The sequence below is a fragment of the Crocodylus porosus genome, unplaced genomic scaffold, assembly GCF_001723895.1.
Source record: "Crocodylus porosus isolate Cpor-Errol unplaced genomic scaffold, CroPor_comp1, whole genome shotgun sequence".
In the NCBI taxonomy this organism is placed as follows: domain Eukaryota; kingdom Metazoa; phylum Chordata; order Crocodylia; family Crocodylidae; genus Crocodylus; species Crocodylus porosus.
The window spans coordinates 37,316,441-37,335,476 of NW_017728918.1; the positions used below are offsets into that span (position 1 = coordinate 37,316,441).

The 19,036-nt window shown below is 44.0% G+C and overlaps 1 protein-coding gene across 6 annotated transcripts in view; it reads left to right on the forward strand.

The window, feature by feature from the left end:
* Positions 1–2,030: 2,030 nt before the first annotated feature.
* The window catches only part of ARHGEF10 (Rho guanine nucleotide exchange factor 10), a 210,684-nt gene continuing 193,678 nt past the window's right edge, over positions 2,031–19,036 (forward strand). For 5 of the 6 annotated variants that reach the window (XM_019537490.1, XM_019537494.1, XM_019537493.1 and 2 more), the window contains exon 1: positions 2,031–2,109. The gene's annotated coding sequence lies outside the window, so the exon portion shown is untranslated. Of the gene's footprint in view, positions 2,110–2,214; positions 2,322–19,036 lie in introns of those variants that run through there. The other variant, XM_019537491.1, reaches the window with a different exon arrangement.

Sequence of the window (19,036 nt, forward strand, 5' to 3'; positions counted from 1 at the left end):
TTACTGCATGCCTTTGCCACCTTGCGCTGGATGGTGAATTCCAGCAGGCGATGATCGCTGTCACCCAGGTGGTCGAGCACCCACAGCCCCCTCACCAGGTCATCACCCGTGGCCAGCACTAGGTCCAACAAGGTGTCTCCCCTGGTAGTCAGTCATTATAAAATGGCATTAGTGTCCTTCTAAAGCATTTCTAATTCCTATGGGGCAACCTGTCTTTCTCAGGCAAAGTCAGCTTGTGCACAGTGGGCTCCAGGTCAAAATTTTAGGCAGGGCCCGCATGGGGGTGAATCCAGGGTGGGATGTACTGGTATACTTGCAGCCCCCTTTTATTCTTGCTCCACCCAAAATTTAAAACTAACTGGCTGGCAGTGGCAGCAGCATTTCCAGTCAGGCAGTGCTGAGGAAGCCTACTGGCTCATCATCATCTACTTGAGCCTTTATAAACTCTTCATTCCATAAGTGTTAACGACCCTCTCTTGTTACTGGTCTTGATGTTCCACCAATCAACCCCTCCTCTGTTCTGCCATGCTGCGGGCTGTTAGCTGATCCTGGTAAGGACGCTCTTATTTCACAGCCTTGAAGAATGTCTTTGTATAATCCTAGAGCAGCAGAGCTGGAAGGGACCTGTAGGGGTCATCTAGTCCAGAGGTTCCCCAACTTTTTCTGATTGCTACCCCCTTCCAGATTTACCGGCTGCCTGCATACCTCTACCAATGTATGTTTTCTATTTTAACTGTTTAAATGCCAATTATTATCATGAAAAGTAAATCCACTTTTACACAATTTCTGCCGCATCCCCCCCAAGATGTCTAGTGTACGCCCAGGGGCATGTGTATCACAGTTTGGGAACCCCGATTTAGTCCAACTCCCTTCCTGAGACAGGATCATCCATATCCAAGCCATCCTGTACACTCCATAATGTAAATGTTACATAAGACCCTATCACAACACAAAAAAACCTAATACCTGAACCCAGTAGTCCTCAACTTTTTTCCCCAGCAGGCTGAATTGGCAGTGCCTGGTCCGACTGTGGGCCAGTTCTGATCCAGCACCTGGGGCTGGTGTGGGGATCACCCTCTGGTCACATGGATGGCGGTGGCAGGCAACCTGCCCTAAGCCCAGTCCCATGCGGGGGAGGGTTGGGAGGAAGCATGGCCCAGTTCCCAACCTGGACCTATGGGAAATGGGGGTGTAGTCAGCCCTGTGAGGGGAAAAGGGCCCCAGCAGGGCCCAGCCTCATGGAGGGAAAGAGCATGGGCTGTGTCCAACTGCCAGCAAGCACCAAGTTTGGGAATTTGGCAGGGGCGAGGCTGGCCTCATGAATGGCCACCACTCCTTCCCCACCAAATTCCCCGACTCGTGGGGAGCCCTACAGGCCAGATGCGATGGCTCTGCCAGTCACACGTGGCCCCTGGGCTGGAGGTTGAGCACCTCTGCCCTAACCTGCCACAGGTAAAGCCCACGGGGTCCTGCTGTGAAATGGTATCAGGAGAGAGAACCATGGGCTCTGCTACAGTGGGGGGCTCTGCACCCCCCAATCTGACATGGGGGGAAATTCCTTCTTGACCCCAAACGCGGGGAGGGGCCGACCCTAACGGAGCGGTAAGAACAACCGGGACCTCCCCCCGCCGGGCTGCAGCCAAAGCGGGTCGGCAGTCCCGCATCCCGCTGCCGTCCCGTCCCGCTTGCTGCCGCCCCTTTCTTCGGAGCTCGAGAAACAAAAGCCGGGCTGGCGGGTGTCTCGCCGCGGGCCTGCATGACACGTGGCCGGCGGGGCCAGGGCGCGGGGCTGGACTGCGGGAAGGGCCCGGGCCGGCCCGGCCCACCGCGGGCGACGGGAGAGTGACGGGCTTCGGCGCCAATCCTCGGCCAGCCGCGCCGCGCCGCGCCGGAGGGGCGAAGAAGCGTAGGGGCCGGAGGAGCGGGGGGCCGCCGGGCCCCGCGCCAGCATCGCCCGCAGGTACCGGGCGAAGGCGGCGCTGCTGCCAGGTGCCCCGAGCCCGCCCGAGGCTTCTCCCCCGGCTGGCGCTGGGCCCCCTCCTGGGTTGTGAGCCAGCCTGCTTGAGCCTGGCAGCATCCCCCGGGCTCGGGGCGTGTCGCTTGCTCGGGGTGAGGGGAGAAAGGCGGGGGGCGGACGTGCAGAGCAAACGTGTGGCGGAAACACGGGCTGGAGTCGGGTCCGGCTGGGCGCCAGCGCGGTCTGGGGGCGGGGCGGGGCGGGCGGCGCCCGGGACCAGCGACCGCGGGACTCCGCGCTGCTCCGGGCTCTGCCCTGCGCCGCCCTCGCTCTCCGGACCCTTCCTTCGGCTTCCAGCTCTGAGGTACTTGTGCTCGGCCTGCAGTTGCTTCCACGAACAGCCACGGTCAAACTTCTTGGGAGACTTTTTACACGTATAAAATGTACGAGTGTGTGTGTCTGTGCATGTGTATGTATACGTGTGTGTATAGACACGCATACATACGTTTGGTTTATATACACGTGTATGTATGTGTATATATGCATATATATGAGTAGTGCATAGATGAAACGGGGGCCATGAATTGACGCAGTGGGTTTTTGAAAACACCGCTTCAATTTACCCCCCATGTCGTTTACACCTGTGTCTTACCTGCCTCTGGCGGCGGGGAGGAGAGCGTGAGCTGCCAGTGCATGGGCGACAGGTACCTCCCGAGTCTGGGGTGGCACTAGATTGCTGCTGAGGGGTGGGGGTCCCCCAGCGGCTGATCGCTCAGCCAGTGGCAAAACCAGAAGTGTGTTTCTGGTTTCGCAGCTGGCGCTTTCAGGGGGTTCACGTGCACACTCATGCACTCCCTTCACATCTCCAGTGTGCCAGTGGGTGGAGTGGTCTGTGGCCACATGTAGGGAAAGAGTATGGACGGGCTCCAACTGAGTGCACCACGTTTGGGAATTTGGGAAAATGTACACACGTGCATGTGTGTATACATGTACAAGTGTATGTGTGTGTGTGTGTGTATATGTATGGAGGTGTGTGTGTGAGGCATGTACTTCCAATGGCTGTAGCCCCTCTCACTCTCAGAATGTGTCTTCTGGGAGTGCTTATTAAACGAAACATTTGGGGGTACTTCATATCTCTATACAGCCTTGTTGAGCACCAGCCTTGCAACAGGCAGTTAAATCAATGAAGTGTTTTTTTTTTTTTTTCTCCTTTTTTTCCTTTTAATACATATGAGAGGGAGAGAGGTTTTGAACGTGGAAGGTGTTAAGTCCCCCCCTGCAATGGCAGTTGAACTCAGTTATATTTACATGGGGGTTATGACCATTCAGCTATTTTGCTCAACAGAAGAAGAATCCCCTTTTTGCCAGGGTGATCTGTTTGATCTTTACTGCCTGACTTCAGATTTGCTTAATGCATCTTGTCATCATTTTAGCCTTGGTAATCCAGGAAGTGTTTACCTGTGTTCATCTGATGAATGACAGTGTTTCTGTACACACGGGCTTGAAATTTAAGTAGTTCTGAAGATTGAATGGGGATGGAAACATTTTAATTCAGGCTATAGCAACACTGCAACACATGCCTTTCTCTGTAAGAAGATATAGACATGCTGTTTTTGATGTATGTACACAAAGCCCAACATAATTTATTCAGCTCCTTTAAGCAGGCTCTCTATTAGCACTCTTCAGATAACCAACCTGGCTCACCTCCGTTTACAATTACTGGGTTTGTAACGTGGAGTAACTGTGTGCAGAGTTCAGATGACCTGGGAAAATTCTCTTGGCTTTGTTCTCTTGGTAGAAAAGCTTAACTGGAGGCACCTGAACAGAGATTTGCTTGCTAAGACCCTGAGGGGCAGAGAGCTTGTGTTGCTGATGCTACACTGCCAGGAGGTGCCTGTGCACACGTGTGCTCTGTAAACTTCTTCAGTCTGCTTGGAGAATGGCAGCAGTGCACAGGGCAGCCTCGATTAGCTACCCAGACTCCTCAGAGTTCGCCAGTATCTCCCTGTAGCACAACGTAGGATTGTGAAGGGGGTATGGTCTGCTCCTTAGTGCCCAGCAAGTGACATGCTGTTTCCTGAGGTGATGGGCAGAGGGGAAAAAAGCACCCAGGGATGGTAGAGGATTTTGCTTTGTCTCTTCTCAGAAGAGAACATGTACAGGCATTTGTTCTTCCAGGAGAAACTCTCCTGGGGTGATTTAATCCTAGTTGTTCTCAGGTTATTTTTCTGAACATTTGTACACTTGTAGTTTCTCTTGGGAGAGTGGAAACTGGAGAAATGGAGCATCTGTGAAACTGAGCAGACACCCCCTGACTTGGGGAGCTGACATGTATATCCATTGGTAGAGGCCACATCCTCAGCTGGTCTGAACTGATGTAGCTCCATTAATGCCAATGAAGGAAAGTCCAATTTAAACCAGGTTAAGATTTGGTCCAGTATTTTAAATGGTTAGCTTAGACTGGGGTCCATGATGCGCGGAAGTTTTACCATGTGATAAGATTAGGGAAGAGTTGAGGTTCTTTTACTGTTTCATCTACATATTTCCATATTCCAAACTTCTTAATTTGTAACTTCTAGTTTGTAGTAGTAACTGCCCCCCCAACATTTTAAAATAACATTAGAGTTTTCTGATTTTTTTTTTTTTTTTATTATTTGTTGTTGCTATATATTTCAGTTCCAGCTCCACAAATATTTTTTTCCAGTTTTAGAAAATTGAGAGTGCTATACATATGAAATAATTGGTAATTCATATTTGGCTGCATCTTGACATGTGTGGGAAGATAGTTTACATTCCATTATCTTTAATTTCTACTTCATTAGAAAAATTTGGATTTTGTAAAAAAAAAAGTATCCAGCTAAGATTTTCAGGTTATGACTATGCACAATGCCATAACTCATCTTAAGCCCTTTTTAGTTGAGAGCATTAGTAAAAATGCCACTTATATGCCTATTTCCTGAAGTACCTTGTGCCACTTCTCATTGTGCTTGGGTCCTAATGAATTGAACTTTCCTGTGGAAGAGCTGCCACAGGAGCTCATGTGAAGTTGTGAATGAAAATTTAAGTGCTTTCGTTCTATATTCAGGCTGGGCAGTAACATAAGATCCTACTGGTAGAGCTAGTAGAGATTGTCCCATGTTCTCTTTAAAAAGAATACATAGATAATTGCTGAGTTTTCCCCATCTCCCTCTTTTAAAAAGAGAAATTTTATAGATGTGTATGTGGAGTCAGACTATAGAAAAAACATACCTGAGTAGGTACACAGAAATTCTCAAATGTGTCGTTACTAAAATCGCCAAATATATATTTTTCTGCTGTTTTTAGGTTAACAAAAATAGTTCCAGGTGTATGGTAGATATTTCTACTCGCATTCATACAACTCCCTTGTGGAAGCTAACCCTATATATAAAAAATGTATTGGGAAAGTATACATTGTATTCTACTGGCTTCTAAAAATGATTTAGATAGAGAAAAATAGAGGGAAGTAAACTCTCCATAGACTACCAGGAAATATCTGGAAGACTACTAGTGGTTCTTAGAGAGCAGCTTGAGAATCACTAATAGAAGGTAATGAAATACTGTAAGAGTTTAGTTGCATCCTCCGTCCACAATGAGGGGAAGATTAATGCAATAATTAATTTGTATCAGTTCTGTATAATGGATTGTGAATCCAGTATTCTGTTATTTCCTTGTATGATTGTGTAATGCCTCACTTCAAGAGGGATGTGGCCAGCCTGGAGAGGGTTCAGAGGAGGGCCACCTGCTTGGTGACAGGGCAGCAGGACAGGCCCTATGAGGAGAGACTGAGGGACCTGAATCTGTTCAGCCTCAGCAAGAGGAGGCTGAGGGGGACCTGATGGTTACCTACAAACTCATCAGGGAAGATCAACAGCAAGTAGGTAGAGCCCTTTTCTCCCCAGCACCACCTAGGGTGATGAGGAACAATGGTAATAAGCTGATGGTTTAGGTTAGAGATCAGAAGGCAGTATTTTACAGTTAGGGTGGCCAATATCTGGAACCGACATCCCAGGGAAGTGGTCCTTGCCCCTACCTTGGGCAAATTCAAGAGGAGGTTAGATGATCACCTGTCTGGGGTCTTGTGAACCCAGCATTCATTCCTGCCAGTGGCAAAGGGTCAGGCTAGATGATCTGTTCAGGTCCCTCCTGACCCTAGCTTCTATGAAACTATGGAAATCCATTTTTCGAAGAAGAGTCAGGTCTTGGTATGTTAGAACCAATGCTTTATTTCCAGGAATAGAGTTTTTTTGCCCTTAAATTGTATCCAAAATAAAATATATTGTGCCTTTTCATATAAGAAGGACTTTTAATTTTGTTCATGTCCACAGACATAATAATGTTTTTGAATTCTAGCATATATGAGCAAAGCACTTGCTATTTGTTTTTGTTTTGTTTTATTTTTGAATGAAAAAAATGTGGATGATTTCAGACAGGGAGGTAAAAAATGTCTTGCTAACTTCCTCAGTCCCAGATAAAAAAAGTTGATTCATACTTTTCCTCTGAAATGCATGAATTAGCAAGACTCTGGAAAGCAATGCATAACTGTATAGCATTGTTTCATGTCACACACATTAAACTTCACTCTTTCTGATGAAACAGCTAATGTCAGATGCGAGGGCGAGCATTTAACCAGAGCAAAAGAGATTGTTCTACTTAAGTGGAGGAGAATAGAAGCTTTATCTCTGAAAAATCAATTTCAGTGACTTATTGTACCTCGCAGTACTTGCTACTTGGACCTGAACTCTGAATACATACTACTGGACTCCATGTTCAAGGTCAAATACCTTGGTTTCTCTAGGCAGACAAGGTTCTTTGGGTGAATCTCATATTTTTTATTAGACCAACGTGAATACTTGGGGGGAAAAAAAATTCTTAGCTAGCTTTAAAAACCCTTCGTCAGGCTGAGGAAGCATCTGCAGTTGGTGTGTGCTCTTCCTGGGTGGAAACCGGTGTGTGCTCTTTCATCCAAGAAGTAGAAGTCTGCAAGATCAACAAACTTTACTGATATCACTGATGTCTATTTTCAGTTATTCAAGTTGGTTTAATAAAAGATATCTTATTCAGCCAAAGAACCTTGTCTGCCTATGTCCTTAGACTAACATGGCTACAATCTACACCCCTGTTTCTCTAATCTTTTTTGGAAGACTTTAAACCCTTTCTAATACTACTATTCATTTTAAATTGTGTACTTGTATGACTGAAATAATGCATCCAGAGATACCTCACAAAACAGGTTGAATGCTAGTCCCATTTTAAAGATGGAGAGATGGGAAGGAAGCCAAAAGGAAGTTGCTGATAAAGTGTAAAGTATGATCTGGTATAGTTCTGACCTGGAACACTGTTAAAATTGATCTTTTATATTTACCTTTGCAGTTTACATATCTTTTGATGCTCAATTTCTTACCATTTTTATTATGTTCAAGTTTAATTTTTGAATATAGTATTATGTAATATTGCTCTTGTTGCAAATCACAGGGGAAAATTATTTAAGATGTCAGTGAAATCTGTTAATATTGCAGGCTTCTACTTCAAGAAAAGAATATAGAAGTTGCGGGGGCAGGGAAGGAACCTACTTAATGATTTTTGTCCTTTCCTCTGCAAGTGAAGGTGGTGAAGCTTGCTAATGTCAGAGTTCAGAGCAAAATTTGTGCTTCCGTGGGAAACTGGAATCTCAATATTTGAAATGGTATTTATATAGCCTTTTGAAGGTTGAAGAACACTGTGACCATTCTACTATTACTAGGTTTTTTTTTCTTGCTGTAGTTGTATTCTTTATAGCAACCCTTCTCCACCCCAGAAAATGAACAAACAAGATGAAAGTATTTAACAATTATGTGATGTCCAAGATAGTCAACTGCATACAATCCATTTTTCCTGACAAGAAACAGTAGAATTAGTTTTCCAAAGGCAACCCATTCCAAAGAGCTGCAAATGTTCAGAGTAACTGCCTTAGTTGAGAGACAAATACTTTAAAATCAGTGGGACTTGAGATGGATCCTTGGTGAATACTTTCATCATTTTGTTTCATGAGAATTTTCCTCCAGTGAAAATTTCCATACATCATCAATCAACTTATTCAAAGAATAACTCATTCCTGCTTTATAAATCAATACTCCCATTAACTTAAATGGAAGGCTGGCACAAGCATTTATTTTGCTTTCTGCTTGTATGTTTGTTTTAAAAAACAAAACAAAACAAAGTTAATTCCAGGTATTGTAAACATAAATAAACTTGCATTCTTTATTTTGAAAGCCAAGTATGATTTTATTTTTAGAGGTTGTAAGTGATATGTTGGGTAGTCAGAAAGTTTCTCAGAGCAAGAGATGTTCTGTCATAGCAATCTTGAGTTGTTTGAGTTAATATCTCATTGTTATGGCAAACTTTTTCTTTCTCTACGCTTTTTGTCATGGCTTCATAATCAAATATTGCCGAGGTCTGTGTTATGATTAAAATGTGTGGTGTGATGTGTGCGACTACATTCTGACACAAGAATGGAAACTTTACTGGATGTTTAAGTATCTGCAACTCTTGCTGTGTAGCAAGAGAGCATAATTATGAATGTCACTCCTGTTTCAAATTTTTGGTGAGGAAGTTTGGAAGTGACATCACTAGAAACAGACCTAAAGTTACTGATTTTTCTTAGTGAGTTTCTTTTCATAGTTCTTTGTTTATCCAGAGAAAAAATAATTGAAGAAATCCTTTGTTAATGTCTTTTTTGTGTATTGGACTACAAACCCTTTGTGTTAGGTGCTATACAAGCATAAAAAAAAGATGGTTCTGCTTCAAAAAACATAGAAACTGTCCTAATTTAAAGATAATAGTTAATATCAAGAATTATTTGTGTTTTTGTTTTTTTGATAGTACAATTATCTGTCTACTTTATATGGTCACCATTATAATTTTTATAGCATTTCACAATCTTTAATGAATTTTATGTTTAAACACCCTATGAGTTAGAGATCCCTGTATTACAGATGGGTGACCTGGCCTCAGTTTGCCATGGAGTAGTTCCACAAAAGGAGTTTGGAATTTTTTTAGATGCTTCGTTCTTGAAGTAGAATCCAGAACCCCAAGTTAAGCACTTAGGACTGTGGTTTTCAGCCTTTTTTTGGAAATAAGATGCCTCTCATTTGACTTGAGGCACTTCTCCATAACTTTTTGTGAATTTAGCTTCTGAAAGTGGGTGCTACTTATTTATAGATCAGGGGTGGGCAAAATACAGGCTGTGGGCCAGATCCAGCCTTCCAGGCCATTCTATCCGGCCTGTAGGGCCCCTAAAAAATTTAGAAAAGTAATGTTTATCTGCTGACTGCCTGTCAAAGATGACAGGAGACAGGGGCAGTAGGATCCAGGGGAGCCAGTAGGACCCAGCAGCTGGGCTAGCCTGGCCTGCCCCCCCTCCCTACCTAGAAGCCTCTGCTTAGCAGAGTCTTCTGGCTTGGGACCTTAGGGCTGTTCCTGCCTCCCTGTACCAGAGGAAAATTCAAGTAAGAGTGGAGGTAGGGGAGGGGAGGCAAGGGAGGGCTGTGGGGACTGCGCCAGTCCTCAGGGATAGGCTGGGCTGGCTCCTGCTGAGTCCTCTGGTCCAGCCATGCAGCTGGGCGATGTGTGGCGCAACAGTGGTTGGCAGGTAGACGGGGAAATGTTGAAAGTGGCCCCAGTGGCAGCAAACAGGCATGCAGAGCACAGCTACAGCTGGGTGGGTGTGTGGGGCCCACGCAGGTGTCCCAGGGCCAGGGCCGGTGGGGGTCAAGAGCAGGGTGGTAGAAGTGCAGGGACCAGGCCAGCAGGGGCTCTGGAGCTGGCTGGCTCCCTACTCTCCCTGTTGGTGTAATCCAGCCCAACTCCATAGATCCCTGCTGGCCCAGACCCATGCCCCTGCTGCCCCACTTTGGGCCTCACTGGTGCTGGCTCCATGCTGTTGTGGTCCACGCCCACTCGCTGTTACTCCTTTCCCCCCCCCCACTGCTTTCAGTGCTTCCCTGCCCACCCACTGGCTGCTCCTGCATCATGTGGCTCCCAGCTGCATGGCCAGACCACGGAAGCATGGGGCCTGCACCGGTACCCCAGGGCCAGGAGCAGGAGGGTGTGAGAGTGTGTGTGTGTTTTCGTAGGGCATGTCCCACATGCACATCCCACCATACACATGCACCCACAGCCCCCCTCACACTGCCATACATGCAGGCCTCACACACTCCAGTGACCCTCCCCCACACCCCACATATCCACATGCTCCCTCATCCTATGCCCACACGCCCCACACCTTCCCCCTCCCCCACACCCCACATACTCATACCCCACAGCCCCCCACAAATCTATACCCTCCGATCCTCCCCAAAATACAAGAGTAAGACTTCATTTTAAGCTATTATATGATCTACACAACACAAACGCGTATAAACCAGGACAAAAATATTTTTTGAAATCAAATGAATTAATGTTGTAGATGGTTGATTTTTTTAAGAATATAATTTGATATTTTTCTGGTTCTTACCGGAGTACTTTTTGGGGCAAGGGAAGGGACTTCTGGTGGCAAAGGTCAGGGGCTAGAGGGCGGGACTTCCGGTCACAAGATAGTGACTAGGGGGTGGGGCCCCTGTCAAGGTGCGGGGCTACCCATGTGGCCCTTAGCAGCTTGCCATAACTCAGTAAGTGGCCCTCCACCCACAATAATTGCCCACCCCTGTTGTTGATTATAGTGCTTACTACTTCACAGAGGGGATGGGCAGTGGGGGTGGAGGACTGGCCAGGTAGGGACAAACTGAGTCTGTGCTTAACTGCTTGTTTCTGTGTACCTCAGTTACCTACTAACATCTCCCAGGACTCTTCAAAGGTTTTCACAGCATCTCAGGTTAAGAATTGCTGATCTAGGTGTACAGGAGAATAAAGGAATAGAAATACTCTGGAATCTCAAGCCCTTTTGACCTACATGGTGAATAGCCATGCCTAAGAGAACACTGATTGTGAGTTTGCTTTTCCATTTCCTGTACAAATAGGCTGGTATTTGGTGAAAGTCTAGATCCTTCCTTCCCTTCACCATGCAGCACTCAGCTCATCTCATGCACTGGGAAAAAATCTGCAGAAGGGGTCAGGTTGCTGCAGATAAATATCCCCTTGAATGAAAGGTAAAGCGTAATGAAGGGAATCTAAATATTTTGGTTTAGTTCCCAGTCTGCTTTTGGAGCAGAGCATATATGCAGTGTTTTTTGTTCATGGTTAGTTGTAATACAAGATGCTATGTAATGTGAAAGGTTGGCAGAATAAACACAGCTTTTCAGATGCATGGCTTACATATATTTTATCCCTGAAAAATGTTTGTTCTCTAGATATTCCATGCATTCTGATATTTGGGGATTCCTCATAGAGTGATTTCATAATATTACTAAATAATGTGCAAATATTAAAGAATATAAACCCCCCCTGCACAATATGATAGATGCTGTTTAAAGGCAGTTTTAAAAAAATGAATATCTTGTCAATCATTCTTGGCACAATTTCCATATTGGGTTCCAGCTGTGGTAAAAAGCTGCTGCAATCTGACTGCCTCATTCATGCTTTGTAGACATTCTTTTTTGTAAGTGAAAGTTTCCAAAATACACAACTTGTAATTCATAAGAACAGCCCCAAAGGCTGTGTCCTGATAAGCGTGAATGTTTGTTTCTCTGGGGACAAGTAGCAGTGGCACATCTCCTAGGGAACACTCATGGCATGCGTGCTCTGCTGTGCGGCAAGTTACCTTGGGTGGGGTAGGGGAGGCAGGGGCCAGCAACTGTGCTGGCTCCAGAAGCCTTACCTGGGGGCCTTGGGGAGCTGTAGCCTGGCCAGAAGCTGGAGCGTGACTCTGGCCAGTCAGTCTCTGGTTTTGGGCAGCGCGTGCTGCTGCCATGTGTCACCCCACTTTTTTTTAGCCTATGTTTTTTGGGGGTTTTTTGACCCCAGGTTCATCAGGGGTCAAAATACAACCCTGTGCTGTAAGGTAGCAGTGTGGGAAATGCCTGTATGTGTGGTGTGTCCCACTGCAAATGGGTCTGTGGTGCCACATACTGCATGTCCACGCTTGTCTGGATGCAGCCATAAAGAACAAATTGTTCTTCAAATTTTAATTTTATCTATGCAGCAAGGCCAACTTTAAAAATTAAAAAAAGGAAATCTACACAGCAAGTTTCCAAGAGAGCTCTATGGTTGCCTGAACCAGGCCATGGTCAGAATGGACACAGTGGCTTTTTTGATATCCTGGGGAAGAGTCAGCATGGTTTTTGTAAAGGGAAATTCTGCCTCCCCTCTCTGCTAGAGTTGTCTGAGGGTGTTAAAAAACACCCAGACAAGGGAGATCCAGCTGTCAATATATTTGACTTTCAAAAAGCATTCAACAAGGTTCTTCTCCAAAGGCTTTAAAAGACAAAACAAAACAAAAACTGTGTAGTGTTACACGGAATTGGGGGGAAGATTGTTTCCTGGATTGACAAATGGTTAAAAGATAGGAAGCAAAAAGTGGGGTGAAAGAACCAAAGGACTGCTTGTCAGTATGGAGGGAGGTCAAATGTGGCGTCCCTTGGGGATCTGTGCTGGGCACAATTTTATTCAGTGTTTTCATCAGCAATCTTCAAATAGAGATTTTACTATGCACATCCAGTTTGCAGATGCTACTGAATTATACCAGGTAGCCAAATCGAAGATGATGAAGAGAAGCTGCAGAAAGGTCTCACCTAGCTGAGTAAGTGGAAATAACAGTGGCAGATGAACTTTCATGTTGAGAAGTACAAGGTAATGCACATGGGAAAAACTAACCTCAACTAGATGTACACAATGCTGGGTTCCAAGCTAGCTGTTACAACTTGGGGAAAGAGAACTTGGAGTTATTGTGTGCTGACAGATATGGGGGACCCTCCCAAAAACAGCGCTTTACTGGAAAAGGAATCATTTCAGTTTAACCTGGTTTGCAGCATGTGTATAGCTTGCATGCTTCAGTGGGGCTTTTGGGTGCTTTTATCTAATAGCTGATTCAATCAACTATTAGATAAAAGCGCCAAAAAGCCCTGCTGAAGTGTGCAAACTATATACAGATGCTGAAAGCCAGTTCAAACTGATGCAATTCCTCTGCCATGCTAAGCACAACACATGCACTTGGGTGTGCTGACCTAAAAGTAAAGTGCTGGGATTTTTTTCCTCCCTTGTCTGTAAGCAGCTATTGAGCTGATACAGACACTTCTAAAAACAATGTGGAGCAATGATGAAAAAGGGTCAATAAAATGTTGGGTATCATTTGGGAAGGGAATTAAACCAAAAGGGGAACATTGCCATGCCATTAAACAAATCTTTGATGCACCCACATCTGGATTAGTATGTGTAGTTGTGGTCTCTGCAATTTAAAAAAGATGTAGTCGAGTTGGAAAAGGTACTGAGAAGGACAACCACAATGATTGTTCAGGGGTGTGAAACTGTTGCCATGTTAGGAGAGACTGAAAAGGCTTGGACTCTCAGTTTGGAAAAAAGACTGTGAGGGGATACAATAGAAGTCTTCAGGGGCAGATCCAGGATTGTGTGAAGAGGGGGTGCAGCACTGCAGGGGCGGCTGCAGATACGGATCCAGGATTTGGCAAAAGAGGGTGCGGTTGCAGGGGTTGCACAGCTGTTCCGTGCCTCCTTCCCCTGTCCCGGCCCACACTGGGGCAGGCAACCCCTTAGCTGCTGCTCTGCCACCCTGTTGAAGACCTATGAAAGGCAAGCATTTCCCCTATCTTTCCCTTGCTGCTCAGAGCCATTTTTCCATCCCTTCCCTCTCTGTGCTGTCTATCCAACCCCCTCCCATGTCCCCTCTCCTGCCTGATGCTGCCAGGTGCTCTGCTGGGAATGAGACAAGGTCATGTCCACTCCAGTTGGGCTGTGTTTAGAGGCCTGTAATCAGTTGCTACATGAAACTTTGTTTAATCAGTCTCATTTTATAAGCTACCACTATCAGCAGTTTCTGCTGCCTAAGATCCTTCATTCTTATCATCTTCATGGACTTCTGAAAACTAAAGGTCTGGCTGGATTGAGACAAGCTTCTCTATTCATGTTAGTTTATTTCTTAATTTGGTGCGATCATTTCCAAACATAGACTAGTTTCTTTCACATGCTGCAGAAGATGGAGGAATCTGAAGCAGGCAAGAAGAAAGAGGAGTCAGAGGCAGTGTCATGTAGAGGCCTTGCCACCATGTTGCAGGATGGATATGCTTGGCAGAATTCCAGACCACACTTCTGGACCAAATACCTGAAGATGTTCTGTAATCTGCAACATTTGAAAATACCTTTCCAACATTGAGTCCTAAGTGTGTTGCATGTTTTGTAATCCAGTCAAATAGTAGCAGTGCTATCATCACTGACATTTCTGCCTTTGAATCTTGGATTCAAGAGGTTTGCAGCAGCATGAATTGATTGGCAACAAAATTCTTCTTGTCTGTTAATAAAGTTTTTCACTTTTCTTTCTTCTGTACTTGTGAGCGTAGATACACTTAGATTCTCAAAAACAGTTGATTTTTATCTGGGCCATTTGGTAAGCAATGTCTGACAAAAGTGCACAGTCTGATTCAGATGCAGGGCTTGCTGAAGAAATTGGCTTTAGAACCTTCAGGGAGTTCTGCAGCACAACCCAGAAGGCATCCTCATCAAGTACAGTGTTCCTTGCACTTCTGGGTACTTCAAGAAACAGTAATAAATAAGGATCTTAAAGAGCATCATTGTTTCTTAGTAAACTTTCAAATGAGATCACCACTCCACCCCATCTAGTTTACTATAGAGTTTTGAGTGTCACTATTTTATTCTTTGCATTCTTTTCTTCCTGCTTCTTTGTGAAGACTGCAGCTACAATATGAGTAGCTTTTACATGTTTCAGGACTTCTTTTGCTCTTCTGTAGATCTTTTACAGAGTATCCAACTTCATGATGTTATTTAGAGACAAGTTTAGCACATGGGATGCAAATCCTATTGCAGTAATATGTGAATATTTATCCAGTATGGTCTCCCATGCTGCTTTCATGTTACTTGCCTTGTCAGGCAGCAAATCAAATACTTTACCACTCCCAATATTCTTTAGGAGTTGACATATTTTACTGCTGATATACTCTGCAGTATGCCTGTTTTCTCCTGTTTCAATGCTTCTGTAAAAAACCTGGCTGAAGTGTTGTTATAAGTGTATAATTCCTTCTCCCCACACATTTGTCTGTCTATCTGTAAATACTGCAAAACACAGTGCTTCATTGATTTTTTTTTTTTCCTTGCACAGATTGCATTGCACATTCATATTCTGACTCAGAAAGAGGCTTGCTCAAGGAATGTCTGCTGGGGAAATAGTATGATGGTCTTAGTAATTTAAAGGCTTCCTGCTAGTATGCATTTTCAGTTATTGACAATAAGAATAATATTGCTCTTGCAAGAGCAGGGATATATATATTAGCCAGGTTCAGAAAGGGCTTAGACTGATTCATGGATGATGGATCTATTAGTAGCTGTTGACTAGGGCAGTTGAAGATGTTTCTTCTGGCATCTCTGATGGTGGATGCTAGGGAGGATATTGAAAAGGGGATCACTCTAGAGATATCTGGTTCAGTGCTTTCTCTCTAAAGTATCTACTCCTTTCACTCTTAGAGACAGGATACTGAGTTAGATAGACCAATATAGCCCTTCTTATGTTCTGTTTTATGGTGATATTTTTTAAAATTTTCCCTACTGGACTTCTTGCAACAGTTGTTCCTAAAGTTAGTGGGCACCATCTTCCAAGCAGTCATGGTTCTTTAAGATAAAAACAGAAAAACTTTCTGATTTATATTTTCTTAGGAAATGTCACCAACTTGTCTTTCCTAGACATTAAAATTAATTTAAACTGTGATTCATACAGTCATACATTTTCTTAAAGTAGCAGTGGTAGAGTATGTAAGACGGTCTTTTTTTAGTTCTCTAATGTGTAGAAATTCTCCATTTTTGTTAAGCTAGGAATTGGCACTTGGACATGGAATAGTCTGTGAAGGGATAGGTGTGTGTCGTCTGTATGTCGGGTTTCCAGGGTTGGTGACTGTATCACTTCTGGAGGGAGTGTATTCCACAGTCTGGATACCCTGACTGTGAAGCTTTTCCTAAAGTTGAGCCTGAATCGATCTTCCAGGTGTTTGTGGCCATTACTCCTGGTTTTCCCCTTGGGTGCCCTGATGAACAGTGGCTTACTGAGCCCTTGATGTATTCCCTTAGTGTAGTGGTAACCTGCTACCAGGTCCCTTCTCAGCCTTCTTTTCCACAGGCTGAAGAGTCCCAGATCTCTCAGCCTATCCTCATATGGCTTGTCTTTTAAGACAGTGATCATACGATTAGGTCTTCATTGGACTCTCTCAAGCTTGTCCACATCCTTGTTAAAGTGTGGTGCCCAGAACTGGATGCATTACTCCAGCTGTGGTTTTACCAGTGTCAAGTAGAGTGGAAGAATCTCCTCGGTTTTGCTGGAGATGCATTGATTGATACATGCCAAAGTATTATTGGCCCTACTGGCTACAACATTGCTCATATTCATACTGTGGTCTATTATTACCTTTCATTTGTGGTGCTAGTCAGTTTGGTGCCACCAAGCCTGTAGGTTTGTTGGGGGTTACACGTCCCGAGGTGGAGCACTTCACAGTTCTTGACGTTGAACTACATCAGATTCTGATTTGCCCAACTTGCTAGCTTGTCTAGGTCTGTCTGTAGCTGTATCTTATCTTCGTGCGTGACCACCCCACTCCCCCATAACTTGGTGTCATCCACAAACTTGGCCAGTGAGCTCTTCACCCCCACATCCAAATCATTAATAAAGATGTTGAAAAGTACTGGACAGAGCACCGACCATAGCCCATTGATTAGTTTTATAGCTCAGGTTATCCAAAAGCTAGAAAAATGTTGTTAAGCAGTGGGATAAGTTCATGTGCAGCTGTTGCGAGGTAAATTCTACTGCTGGGTACATGGAAGCAGGGTTTTACAATGCCAGGAGACGGATCTTTTTCACAGATTTAGTTATTTAGTCCTGATAAGAGCTTGTGTCCTTTCCTCCCCTGCCCTTCCTCTTTTTCTCCCCTCCCTCTTTCTGCCCCTCCTCCCCATGAGACGTTGGAGTGCTATGTATCTTTGAAAAATGATCCAGAATTGGTATTTTTCAGGGTCAAGGATAATGCAGTGGGGAAGCTGTCCCTGTGGGATAGTGAGAAGCTACCCTTGGAAATCCTTCTGGCATCCTATTGCTTTAAGTAATCCTGGTAGTTTCCTGGTTCCACTTTGTCTCAAATAATTCTGCTTATTTACAGGTCACTCTGTCAGCCTGAATTTTTTTTTTAATATTAATATTTTTCTTTATATAAACATACCTATTTTCATATTAAAATAATTAAAAGCTTGAATTAAGATAAATTAAGATAAGATAAATGACACAGGTTTGTCAGTGACTTATGAAAGGAAGTTGCACTGCTGAATAGGTGGAAGTCACTGGCCAAGCAGCTAGAAATAGCATTTAAAAATGCTAAACCAGCTTTTAACATCCATAACATTGTCAAATAATATAAAGTGTATTTTCTTCATTTCTGTTGGTTCACTGAGTTCGGTTCAATAACTAGTTTGTGCCCAGCTGCGAAACCAATTGTGAGCAGAAAAAGAGGAAAGCTTATTTTTCTCTTATGCTTACTGAATCAGTTATGAGAGAATATAGTAGTCTGAGTTCTAAATTTTGATATGGAAAGGAGAAAGGGCTAAAAGATCTCTTGAAGTTTCTTCCAGCTGTATATTTCCATGACATTTATGGTGTTGAGAAAAAGTAAGGATCTGTATGAATTTATTAGCATATATAATTATTTAAAAAACTGTGTATAGAGATATGTTGGTATCACTTAGAGTACTTTTTACTAACTATTGAGACAACTTTTCTTTTTGTAAGAAAATGGAGAATTAGATTAAAATTACTAATTTAAGTGAAGTAATTCAGCATTCTGAATTAGATTATGCCTAAAAGGTAATTTATAGAATAGTAGGGTGGAAGTAGGTTCTGGAAGCTATCTAGTCTAACTCCCTGGCTGAGGCAAGATGATTCCTCCTGACCAAGCCATTCTAGTCAAGTGTCTGCCTAATTTGTTTTAAAAAATTGTGTCTAAGAAAGGAGATTCCACAACCTTTGAGTAGCTTGTTTCACTGCTTAAACTTTGGAGTAAGAAAGTTCTTCCTAATCTATACCCTAAATTTACCTTGCTGCAACATAAGACTGTTGCTCCTTGTCTTGTCTGTGAAGGCCACAGATAGTAGCCTATTTCTGTCTTCCATAGAACCACCCTTTGGATCTTTGGAGACTGTTATCAAATTCTCCCTTAGAATTATTTAATCAGATTGAAAGAAGTAGTTTCTTCTTCAGTAATATATGTTCCTCTTTGCTAGGCTGTTTCTAATCTATTCATATTTTTCTTGAAGTGCCTTCCCCAAAAACTGGACAGAGTAGCCTGGGTGAGGCTGTACTAGTGGCAAATAAAGTAGGGAAAATAACTTATTTTGATTTGCCAGTGATGCACCTATGCACACAGTATGATTCTGGCTTTCTTTCCGCTCACAAGATCACACTGGGCAGTATTCAGCTTATGATCTGATTTGTAAGTTTTGATTTGAATCCATCCCCCTGTCTCTCAGAAGAGTAGTGAAAACTTCCCCTCAGTATTCCTCTTCTGTTGTATAGGATGTTGCTTTTGGCTTTGTAAGCTTATACGTTATCATTAGATCAGGTTAAGAGCACTTAAAACTTGAAAGATCATCACAAATTAAGGCTCATTTGGATCTGATTGTATAGGGGCCCCAGGAGCAGGAATAGAAGGAAACCCACTATGCACCTTAAAGTTATGCCATTTTGGGTGAGGATCATCTTTGAGCTGTGCTAGTGGCGGAGGGAGGGTTCCCTTATCTTCCTGCTCCTGGGGTCCCTGCACAACCAGATCCAGCCTCTGTCAGGCCTTGCAAGTGAAGTGAAGGGGAGGGGGAGGGTAGGTAAGGAGCTGCTAGGCAGTGAAGAAGTGGTCAAGGTGGGGGAAGGGAGCT